General features: G+C 44.3%; 1 protein-coding gene and 1 pseudogene across 3 annotated transcripts in view; one reads left to right on the plus strand and one right to left on the minus strand.

Moving 5' to 3' along the window:
• NEDD4L (neural precursor cell expressed, developmentally down-regulated 4-like, E3 ubiquitin protein ligase) overlaps positions 1-11,528 on the minus strand; it is a 217,115-nt gene that overhangs the window by 182,568 nt on the left and 23,019 nt on the right. Inside the window, exon 1 of one of the 3 annotated variants that reach the window (XM_023531152.1) lies at positions 8,160-8,240. The exons of the other annotated variants lie outside the window; for them this stretch is intronic. The gene's annotated coding sequence lies outside the window, so the exon portion shown is untranslated. Of the gene's footprint in view, positions 1-8,159; positions 8,241-11,528 lie in introns of those variants that run through there. 3 annotated transcript variants of the gene reach the window in all.
• Positions 1,748-1,865, plus strand: LOC111740377 (annotated as a pseudogene).

Genomic DNA, 11,528 nt, shown 5'->3' on the forward strand with positions numbered 1-11,528 from the left:
TCCATGTATCACGACCTATCGCCAGTTAACATGTCAAATATCCATAAAGTGACAAGAGTAATTTTCACCTACTTATTCACTTGGCTAGTGTCACCTGAAACCCTCCCCAGTGGGAATTTTAAGGTTTCTATTAGACTGTAAGCATCTTGAAGTCCAGGGACTCAATCCTCCTTGTGTTCCAGACAGACACCTGTCACATATACAGCAAAAGCAAAATAAACACTTACTGTGAAGAAATGAAACATTCTTAACTATTTTGTAAATATATTGATGCCTAAAAAGTAACGTGCAGATGGATACCATGACAAGTCTGGTAATAAAGTCAGCTAGGCCTTTGGATTCAAAAAGGGTTGAATTTTTTTAATTAAAAGCCATTCTTTGAAACTGGTTGTTTTCTGTGGCTGGAAGCAACAGCTTTTTCACAGCAGCTGATTTGAACTAGATTCACTTAAGCCAGGCTAAGATTTACTAGTACAAATTTTTACATACCGAAAATATTTCTTTAATTAATTATGCCCTATAAATTGCAGCATACAGTTGTTATTTTTCTCATGCTATATGTTTTTAGGGTCTGATTCATTAGTTATTGTCTCAGACAGTCTGGCAAATGTATCTGAGAGATCAACTACCAAGTGGAGAATTTCATTTAATTATATAAAAAGCAAAAAGAATTTGAAAAATGTTTTTGCCAGTCATAGTTATTTTAACATTTACTAATTTTGGTGCAGCTAACATCGTTTAAAAAAAATATCGTCTGTTTTTTCGTATAAAAAGATACCGTTTTAAAAAATCTCTTATTCTTGTACACTTACCAACACTACATATTATTATAATGAAAATCTTTCTTCCGGTATAAACCTCAGCCCTGAATCTGGGTAAATTATTACTTCCACTTTCCAAAAACTCACCTTCTAAGCTGAAATGTAAGAGAGACTGGAAATACTGAATCCAAGAGCAAAAGATTCTACTATGACAATGATTTCACCACTTGTAGTCACTTTAACTTGCCAACTCGGTTTCTGGATAATTTAAGGAGTAATTGCCAATTCAGTTTTATTTAAGTATGCATTGAGGCCTAATATTATCGGTTTTATCTGCACACATATCGCAGCAGCAGCAGCAAAAAAATGGTGCTGATAATAATCATGATGATGATGAAGCTCTTATGGTGGCAGACACACCAGCAAGCATTTTAAGGCCCTTAACATCAGCGATGAGAAAATGCACGATAAATTAAATAAATACACAAATCAGCATGAATGGCGTCAGGAAATAATAAAAGCAAGATCACTCACCCAACACGAAGAGCTTGGCATAACAAAGACAAATCCAGAAGGATGAAGGCCGAGTACGAAGGGAGAAGGGAGAACGGAGACTGTACTATCAGAAAAGACCACGCCCCTGAAGAGAGCGATGCTGAGCCCCTTACAGAGGGGAGATGGGTGCGAGGCAGGGGCGGGCAGGCTGGAGTGATGCATCAGGAGGAGGGGGTCAATCCACTTGTGGAAAAGGACATGCACGGTCCCTGTTGATAAACCACAGCTGTGTCCTCTCCTGAAGGAGGCCACCAGACCACCACAAACTTGACTGTGCATGAGGCACCTGGGAGTCCAATTAAAAGCAGACTCTTGGGGCTAGGCTCAAGGTTCTGCATCTCTAACAAGCTCCCAGTTGATGCTGCTGGTCCATGGAACATACTTTGAAAAACGCTACCCTAGATCCATATTTATCTTTAAAAAATACCTGAGTCTACAGCCATGTCGCCCTGAACAAGCCGATCCCATCTGATCTCGGAAGCTAATCAGGGTCCGGCCTGGTTAGTACTTGGATGGGAGACCACCTAGGAAGACCTGATGCTGTAGGCGTAAAAAATAAAAAATACAGTATTGTAAGCTGACAAGGTCATTGCAATCTGTGAAGTTAACCAAGGGTTACTTCACCTAAAAAAAAAAAAAAAAAAAGAAAGAAAGAAAGAAAGAAAAAGGAAAAAGAAAAAGAAACACATGAATTGACACCCATGTAATTTTTTACCCTCTTTTATAAGTTGAGCTTATTGGGAGCACAAAATATACTAACCTGTCTTTGGAATAGTATGCACCTAAAGTAATATTCTTCTCTCAAACCATTTTGCTTGGTTTTATCATAACCAACTAGGTCAGGGGTCCTCACCCCTTGGGCCACGGATGCTACTGGTCCGTAGCCTGTTAAGAACCAGGCTGCCCAGCAGGAGGCGAGTGGCGGGCCAGCGAGCGAAGCTTCATCCGTATTTGCAGCCGCTCCCCAGCGCTAGCATCACCGCCTCAGCTCCACCTCAGACCATCAGGCATTAGATTCTCATAGGAGCACTGGTCCCTGAGACCAAAAAGGCTGGGGACCACTGCCCTAGAAGACAGCCTGGCCAACAGTGGGCAAAGGGAAGGAGAGTTTAACAGAAAGACCACTGCTTGCTGGGTCTCTAATCCATCTAGAACGTGAGAAAGATGAGCCCATGTCTCAGGTCTTTTTCTAGCTTTGAAAACTTGGGGCAGGAAGGGAAGTTTGTAGCCTGAAGAGCCATGACGGTTAAATCGGGTATTAAAGGAGGCCAGAGCTTGAGGGAATGAAAGGTTACCGAGGGGCTTACGTTTTACATCATGCCGTTCTACATCACTCCGTTTTCACAGCAGAATTCCAGGATGACTATTATGCCTACTTACAACTCAGGTAACTGACTCAAACAAGTTCAGACTCAAGTTATTCCATCTCCTAGTCCTGTACACAGGCCGACAGAACACGGTGGGGACCACAAGCCTGGCGTGTTGCCAGCAATTTCCAGTAGAACTTTAAAAACTCATGCTAATTGTTTGTTTCTCCCAGAATATATCCGTGTTTGCTTTAACACAAAAATAACATTTTTGGTGAGTTTTCAAATACAACAGACCCACACTTGTATTTTGTGGCTTTGTGAACTCAGAAACCACAATTCCTTATTCTAACCGAGAGGCATTGAATTCCACCAGGCTGCAGGGAGACACTGACATCTGTCACCCAGATGCCTTTGGAGGCCCAGCAAAAACAGGCACCCATCCCATTGTCCCAACTAGCACACTGCTAGTGGCATTCCCCGGCGACAGTATTTCAAGCAGCACCTACGAATACATTTTCTGTCGATGTAACTTTTTAACCTGAAAATTCTGTCTGGTCTTTGAACTCTACCACCTGGAAACAAGTCCGTGCAATAGTAAGCAAATTAAAATCACAGCATGTGGTCTGAAATTGTTCAAACCGATTCAGGCACATTTTGAAAAGGGACACTTGGTGGCTATCCTGAGCAGAAAGCTGAGAGGAAAGCAGAAGCTCAGCTTTGTGGCAGCCTATTTCCAAGAAAAAGAAAACAAGAACCCTCGCCACTACATTCTTTTAACAAAGGGGCAGCAATTTTAGAGTTTTTACTTTTTAACAGTTGTTGACTTATAGACTTATTGCAAAGCTAGTACAGAAAGTTCTCATACACCCCATAACGTTTCCCCCATTATGACCATTTTGCATTATTAATATGGTACATTTGTCACAATTAATGAATCGAGGTTAATATATTATCATCCACTGATGTCCCTACTTTATTCAAGTTTCTTATTTTTCCCTAATGTCCTGTTCCAGGATGTCATTTTGGCTTTCTCGCACTTTAAAATTCACCGTAGAAAGACTAGTTAAGCACATACAGCAAATACAAGCATAAAGAACTAAAAATGATGTTCTCAAGGTATCCTGAGCCCAAGAAAGATGCAAATATTACATAAAACAGACCATTTTTTCAACAGACGAGTCCCGACCTATAGCTACAGTCACCACCTTCTTGGAGAACTTACACTTGTCAAAGACATAGCGCGTTTCCACGTGTGAAAAATGAGCTGTGGTATGAAGTCAGTGTTGGACACTAAGACTGGTTCAGTCATGCAAAGTTTGTATGTGGTTTAAGTCAGGTCAACAAATAGCTTCTCAGGGATCTGAAACCTATAAACCCCTTAAAAAGGTAACCTTGACTATTTCCAAGAGCAAGGCAAGAAAAAAACCCGCCCAACACGAGCACATGCTTAACTGCACAGGGAACTCACCGAGCAGGGAAAGGCTGGCTCTGAAAGCGAAAACAAGGGAGAAGCCAATCGGAATGATGAGAAAAGGCAAGTTAACCCAGGCTCGAGTTTACTACGAAAGAGAAGGTATTAGACTAAATTGGCTGAGATTCCCTCTGTGTCTAGAATTCTACATGTCCTTCTCATTTCAGTCTCCAACGACACAGTGAGGTCAGCAGAGACTCTCCTGTCCTCGGCCACAGAGGGCCACTGAGATGACATGACCACGACCAGGTCTGCCATAGTGGCAGGGGGGCAGACCCCACTGGCGGCCACAGCGATCTCCACAAATGGAGGCCTCTTCCTGCCTGACAAGGAAAACGCACCCTCAGCTCAGGCCGATGATACCAGCCAACTATCAAGTAACTACCTACTAAATAAATTATGTTAAAATAAGACACTTTGCCAATAATTCGAACTTGAAAGAAATATATTTTACTATCATAATGTTATGGTATACAATCCACATCCTCCACTACTCTGTTAATTCAACCAGGCCCCATTAAGCACTTTTGCAGAAAATTTTTACTCCTTATGGATCAGCTGCCTAGAGATTTCAGATTTTCCGTGACATTTCTAAATTTGTACGTTCCTTAGAGCAAGGCTTCTCAACCTTGGCCCTATTGATATTTTATCTGGACATTTCCCTGTGGTGGAACACTGCCCTGTGCACTGTAAAAGGCTGAGGAGCATCCCTGGCCTGTCCCCACTAAAGGACAGTCAAAACGTCTCCAGACATTGCCGAATGTCTCCAGACAATTGCTAAATGTCCCCCTGGAGGGAGGAGGCAAAATTGGGATGATTAAAGCAATTCGTGATATTCGTGCATAAATATAATACGATACCAATGGCAATATAAGATTCCAACGCAGATTAAATGGCTTTTGAAAAAATCTTTTATTAGACCATATAAACCGGTATTTGTCTCAGAAAATATGATTACTATCGGTGAGCAAAGAAGCAAAATATGGTTCCCCCCCCAACTATTATGAGTATTTTGTAAAGCAATGAATAATTATAATGTATAGCCTCAATAATTGCCTAGAAGGAATTTGGGTTAGAAATCATTCTTAATCTTTTCCATCCCAGGATTCTAAAGTAAACCTCAGATTCTAGAACCAGCTGCCAACCCAGCTAAACGTGAGGTAAAAGCTGGTCTGGGAAAGAGGCCAAAATGGACAACTCATGACCACTGGGTGCCACCCAACCCACCCACAGTCTGCCTCAGAGGACCACAGGCATACTGCCCAAGGATCATTTTGCCACCAGCAGTTTAAACAGACCCCCATTCCCTGGAAGGCCAGGGAAAGATGAAAGATCTCCCATCTGTGTTTTGTTAATGCTTTAGGAGAATGTCCCCAGGTTTCTTTTAGGTCGCTCTGCTTAAGTTGGGGGTGGGCAGAGAGGAATACTTCAATAATCCACAATTACATGGGAAGAGTCATTCTTAAGGGACATCTGAGAGACTGAGGTTGGTGTCGCTGCATTTTTATAAACCGGGTGTAAAAGTTGTTTCTTAAAATTATAGAGATGTTCCTCATTTCTGTGGCTACGAAAGTGACTTCCTATCTTCTTCTAGGCGCCACCACCACCATGTGCTCAGGTCAGAAGGCTAACCCACCCACCTGTGAGCGACAGGACTACTCACACGTCTATCTCCTCCACAGACAGATGCCAACAGGTGACCTACCAGAAAGAAGGCGAGGAGAGCAGATGGTTGCCAAGGCAGCTTAAAGAGACCCGGGCAGCCAGCATCTGACGCTGGGACCCGTGGGTCACCTACCATCACCGCCACCTGGAAGAACTCGAGTCAGCAACCCCTCCCTAAAGCGGGTTCAACAGAAAAGCCCAGCAGGCTGTCTCTGGGTGTCACGCCCACGCAGGAGCCCTCCACCACACCGGACGCTCTGCAGCTGCTCCCCTCTGCTCAGGATCCTCGGTTCCACATCACGTGGCTCACACTGAATTCCCCCCAAGGGAAAGCGTACACATAAAGCGAGAACTGGCTGTGCCCAGCTCCTACAGGTGAGCAGATGGCTGGCAGAGGATAAATCACACGGGGGGACCGCAGAGTTCAACCTGTCTAGAACCAATCAAGTGAAATGTCAATCAGGACACAGAGTCATTTACATTAAAGATCATTAACCAGGCACACCAGCCCCTTGGCAAAGGATGTGGGCTCTTAAGCTGAAAAAATGCATTTAGATAAAGTAGCAGCCTCTTGTTGCCAAACACACAGTTTGGGTCACTTCAGGAGAAAGGCACCACGATGGCACAGACGGAGTAGAGCCGAGGAGGGGTGTCTTGGAGGGGTTGGGGGATTTCTTTCTTCACAATAGTTCTCCACCCATAGCTGCAGTTAATTCACTAGGTTTTTTTTTTTTTTAATTTGTTTGTTTGTTTGTTTTTTCCTGTTCTTCCTTATGGCTTATGAGGTGTAACTGTCACCTCACATGCAAAGGAGTTCACAGGTAAGGAGTTCTAAACAGGTAAAGTCTCCTGAGTTTATGCCTCCAATTTTCCATCTGTCAGTGGCAACATCTCCCTGTAGGGTGACAGCTTAGACTTCACAATTTGAAGTCACGCACAAAGGAAGTCGGCAGTTCCCTACCCGTCAAGCTGCTCTGCTGGGTGTCTCACAGCCACGCATCCGAGGCCACTCGATGCTCAAGCAAACCAAGAAGTCACCATCAAGCACACGGGTCAGAAGTTCAATTTCACACGTTACAGACAGGCGCAGCTTTGCAGGTCCCTGACCAGTGCGTGTTCTGGTGGGCTTCGAGCTGCTGCATGTGCGTGGGCTTCCTCCCCCGCACCCCTCTCCGGCGCCATCACAAAAATCAGCAGGAGCTCCTCCACCAGGCTCGTCCGAGGCTAAGACTCGCCCCAAAAGAGCTCGCGTGGCCCTGGTTTTCCATTCCGGTGTTACATAATTCCATTTTCCTCCAATCGTATATTTGCCATGAAGCATTATTTGTGATGGAAGTTAAAAAAAAAAAAAAAAAGTAGAACCACGCTAATTCCTGCTACTGAGATTAACCTCAGATAGAGAGACAGTAGACTCCCGGAGATCCATTTCTATATGTATTTTTAACAACAGTTAATGCAAGTCCTCCCTTAATAGACAGTTGAAGAAAATATGGACAGTTTAATTTTCTCTTAAAGGGGATCCAAGTTCCTATGTTGTTTGGAGACTGAAAAATGTGGGGGGAAAGACAATGAGTGAATAATGATCTAATTAACCAGGCAACTCATTTACAGTTTTTTAAAGTTCATAACCAAATATCCATCCACTTAAGAGCAAAACCATTTAATCTGTGTGAACAAAACTGTAAGGTAAAGTGAGGAGTCATGTAACTCAGCCTGAAGCATTTCTTGTAAAGGTTATAAAATAAATAAGGAGGGTGTTTGCATCCAAGGAGGTAAATCCAAAACAATGAGGAGGTGTATCTGTCCCACCATGACCTAGCAGATTGCATTAGCTACGCTTTAAGCTGAACTTAACCCACAAAGAACTCTCCAAAGGAAAGAAAGAAAGAACAGATCTGTCCCTCTTTTCACCTGGGGATGAAATTTCTGAACTCTGCATGACAGATCTGTTCGCTGTGTCTATTTTTGACATTTCAGGAACACAGTAATGACAAATGCAGTCATTTATACACAGAAGGGAAGGGGGAGGCACCAGAGAGCAATATCTATATAATAATTTTTCAGTGCACTGAAAAAAAAAAAAACAGGTTTCAAATAAGATGACATAGGATAGACACATTATTAAAATCTTTTACTACATATGTTTTGATTTTTGAAGCATGCAAAAAAAATGTTTAATAGACATGGAAGGAAGGAAGGAAGGAAGGAAGGAAGGAAGGAAGGAAGGAAGGAAGGAAGGAAGGAGGGAAGGAAGGAAGGAGGGAAGGAAGGAAGGAAGGAAGGAAGGAAGGAAGGAAGGTTCCTCCAATTATAGCACATTTAAAGCTAATTAATCCATTATGGGAGAACGATCTCCTAATGTTAACGAAGGGAAATGTAATCCTTTGTGGCACTTACCAGCTTCATGGCAGGAAGACCTCGTTTTAAAGGGGAGAGAGAGAGGCTGGTCTAAATACAGATAGTAATCTGCTTCCCTAACAGCAGCTGCGAGGATCTGCCTTCCCTCCGTTGACAGGTGATCAACAGCCTGGAGCAGGAGGAAAGCTCTGAGAGGCGGGCCTCTGTAGAGGCTGCCGCCCAGGTAGGGCCCCCACGGAGAGCCACCCGCCCTGCACACCCTCAAGCTGCACCGGCTGGCGCCGAACTGCAGCCTGTCTGGGCTGGAAGCTGCCGCTGGTGCTGCCTCACTCACCCAGGGAGCAAACTCAGACGTGGGGAAGAGGGAAGCGACTCATCAGAGGCAGCAGAACCAATGACTAGGAGGGGAACTTCGTGGATTCGAGAGAACAAAACGCAGTTCAAACCACGATCCGAAGACACTGCCCCCACAGCAAAGCCTCATGAAAGTTAGCAGCTAATCACAGTAATAAGAATGTGTGTCTGGCCCGGCTGAGGTGACCCTGGAACCTCTGGAACCCCAAGGCATACAGAATGTCCCTTTTAGAAAATTAATGGCATTTTTTCCCTAAATGTTCATGCTAATGTGGAGAGGAAGGACATTCAAGGAAATGAAAAACGCCCTCTGGATTCTTCTGTTTAACTAATTGCTCCACTATGTATTTGTGTGTGTGTGTGTGTGTGTGTGTGTGTGTGTGTGTGTATGTGTATAGAAAGAGCAGATAATTTTCATCAGACAAAACTAGCTGGAGGACAGTGTCAGCTCCTTGACTTGTCTCACCTCTGGCCCCCGTCTGGGGAAGGGGGGCCTTGAAAACTCCTTCCTGAACTGCTGTGAGGGATCAGTGAGACCCCAGGTGGGGAGACCAGCTGTCCCACGGTCAACGGGCCTCTGCTCTGTCTATGCTCACTCACCTCCAGCAGCGTGTGGGCCTGACCATACTGTCCTAAATCGACCACGGGCACACACCCCTTTCTCCTTCCCTCAGTTTAGTGACTGACCCAATGCGTATACAACAGCAAAAGATGTTTCTTCTGTTTTCTATTTTAACCAACATCTCCAACAGGTTACGGAGGCCAATTTAAAGATCATTTTGGCGTACAACGATCAAAGCCAGGTCATATGACCCCTCAGCCCAAACTCTGCCGGAAACACCAAGCTGCAACCCAAGTTAGAGTTTTTGCCCCAAATTCCCTGTAATTTCTCATTTCAAGGCCAAGAACATGCCCACTTTTAAGAGCTGAAATTGTTAAATCTGCTCTCAATTGAGCCAGAAGGTCTTTTTCTTTAATGCTGCCCTTTAAAAGGCAATTTCTTACAATGGAATTCACAGGTTTACTTATAATACCACTCGTCAATATGAATGAACACCCGGGTCAAAGCTATGCTTCTAGAGACCTTCACTGGGAAGGGGCGTGACTGAGTCCCAAGGGCCAAGAGGCCACCATTGCCACCTGGTGGTGGCTCCTGCATATTGCAGCCGTGGAACCTGACACTATCTTCAATCCATTCCCCCAGAGGCGGCTCATTGGAATTCATGCTGCATTGCATTAACCTCCTGACAGCTAGTTGGGCTGCTCAAGGGCCTTTGTGCTTCCCCATCAAATCTTCTATCCAACCTTCCTTCTTTCCCACAGGCCACTAAATATAAAGGGAGGATAAAAAGTTCCATCCTGTGCCATCCCCTTGTGCCCCCACCCAACATCTGGTTTGGTAACAAAGAGAAATTCCAAGGACAGAGAAAAGCTGAGAGCCAGTGTGCTACCAGAATATAATAGCCAAGAGCCAATCATAATAGAAAATATGAGGCAGGCATCTCTTCCAAGTGAAAAGACCAGCTGAAGACCCAGGACATAGCAGAGACAACCTTTGAGCTGACCAGTGGGTGGGTCCAGGAGTTTTTCTGTGCAGCTGGAGTAGAGAATGTGCTGGAAATCAGGTCACAAACAAAAAGCTACCGATCAGGTGACATTTAAGGGAATGTGCCTAACCCTCCACCTCCCAAGCCTTCATCCATCCCTGGTGAGTATATTCAGGAGGCTCTCAAAAGCAGGTAACAATCTTAGGAAAAATTTGGCAAAGGAAGTGATGGCCATGGAGAAAGAAGAAATTGGAAAATTCATATTTAAGTGGTGTCACTGGGATAGTCTCTAAAACACTGGTGATTTCTAAGCAGGTACTAGGATGAGGACAATACATATGGGTTTTAAAGGCAGCTGTAAAAAGGCCTGGGTGATCAACTATATGCCACAGCTGGCAAATCTTTCTCCACATAGTAGCAGCATCTGCTTGGAGCATAACAGAAGATGTCTCTTTTAGTTACAAAAGAAGATAGAAATTTTCAGGACTTTACACTATGTAAAATATCCTGCCTTTTTATACTCACATTACTCCAATATATTACTTGAAACAACTATAAAATTAAGTTGTTGACTGATATTTAGTTCTATTTTATACCAAATTAATTCAAGAGGTAAATTTTAGTACATTCTGTCTTCCAATCAGATGTATACTCACACGCAATAGAGAAAAAAGTAGTTCATATATCAAATAGCTTATATCAAGAAATACAGCCCACACGACCCCCACCGCAGCAACCATGCACACGGGTGCGCGCGCACACACACACACGTGCACACACACACACACACTCACAGGCTTTGTTCTTTCCTTAGCCACTTTACTTTAAAAACCTCTGCACACATCACAAGTACATTTCCAAGGCCACACAGGCTGCTGTGTCCTGTTGGAACATGACACATCCAACTTGGATACTGATTCTTTAAAACAATCAGAAATTAAGCAAGCATGAGGGAAGACAACACTACACTTTAAAGCAGTGGTCCCCAAGCTTTTTGGCACCAGGGACCGGTGCTCCTCTGAGAATCTAATGCCTGATGATCTGAGGCGGAGCTGAGGCGGTGATGCTAGCGCTGGGGAGCGGCTGCAAACGTAGATGAAGCTTCACTTGCTTCCCACCCACACCCCCCCAACACCACCCTGCGCTCACTTCCTGCTGTGTGGCCCGGTTCCTAACAGGCCATGGACCGGTACCAGTCCACAGACTGGGGGTTAGGGACTCCTGCATTAAAGAATCATTTTGCCTTTTTCTTTTTTTTAACATCTGGAAAACTATGGCCCGTGTTTAAGGACCAAGCTGAACTCAAATTAACAACTGATAATAAACTCTTGGAGGCCCAAAGCTCTGTGTTCTCCAGCGCTCAGCACAGCATCTTTTAACACGACTAGATGGTTGCTGAGCTGCACTGAAAGACACCAGTACCATTGGGCTGCATCCCAGCCAGCCAACCCAGCAGAAGGCACGGTGCTTGGGTTCCGTTAGACAGGAAACAAGAGAAACTTCTAGA

The sequence above is a fragment of the Pteropus vampyrus genome, unplaced genomic scaffold, assembly GCF_000151845.1.
Source record: "Pteropus vampyrus isolate Shadow unplaced genomic scaffold, Pvam_2.0 Scaffold62, whole genome shotgun sequence".
NCBI lineage: Eukaryota > Metazoa > Chordata > Mammalia > Chiroptera > Pteropodidae > Pteropus > Pteropus vampyrus.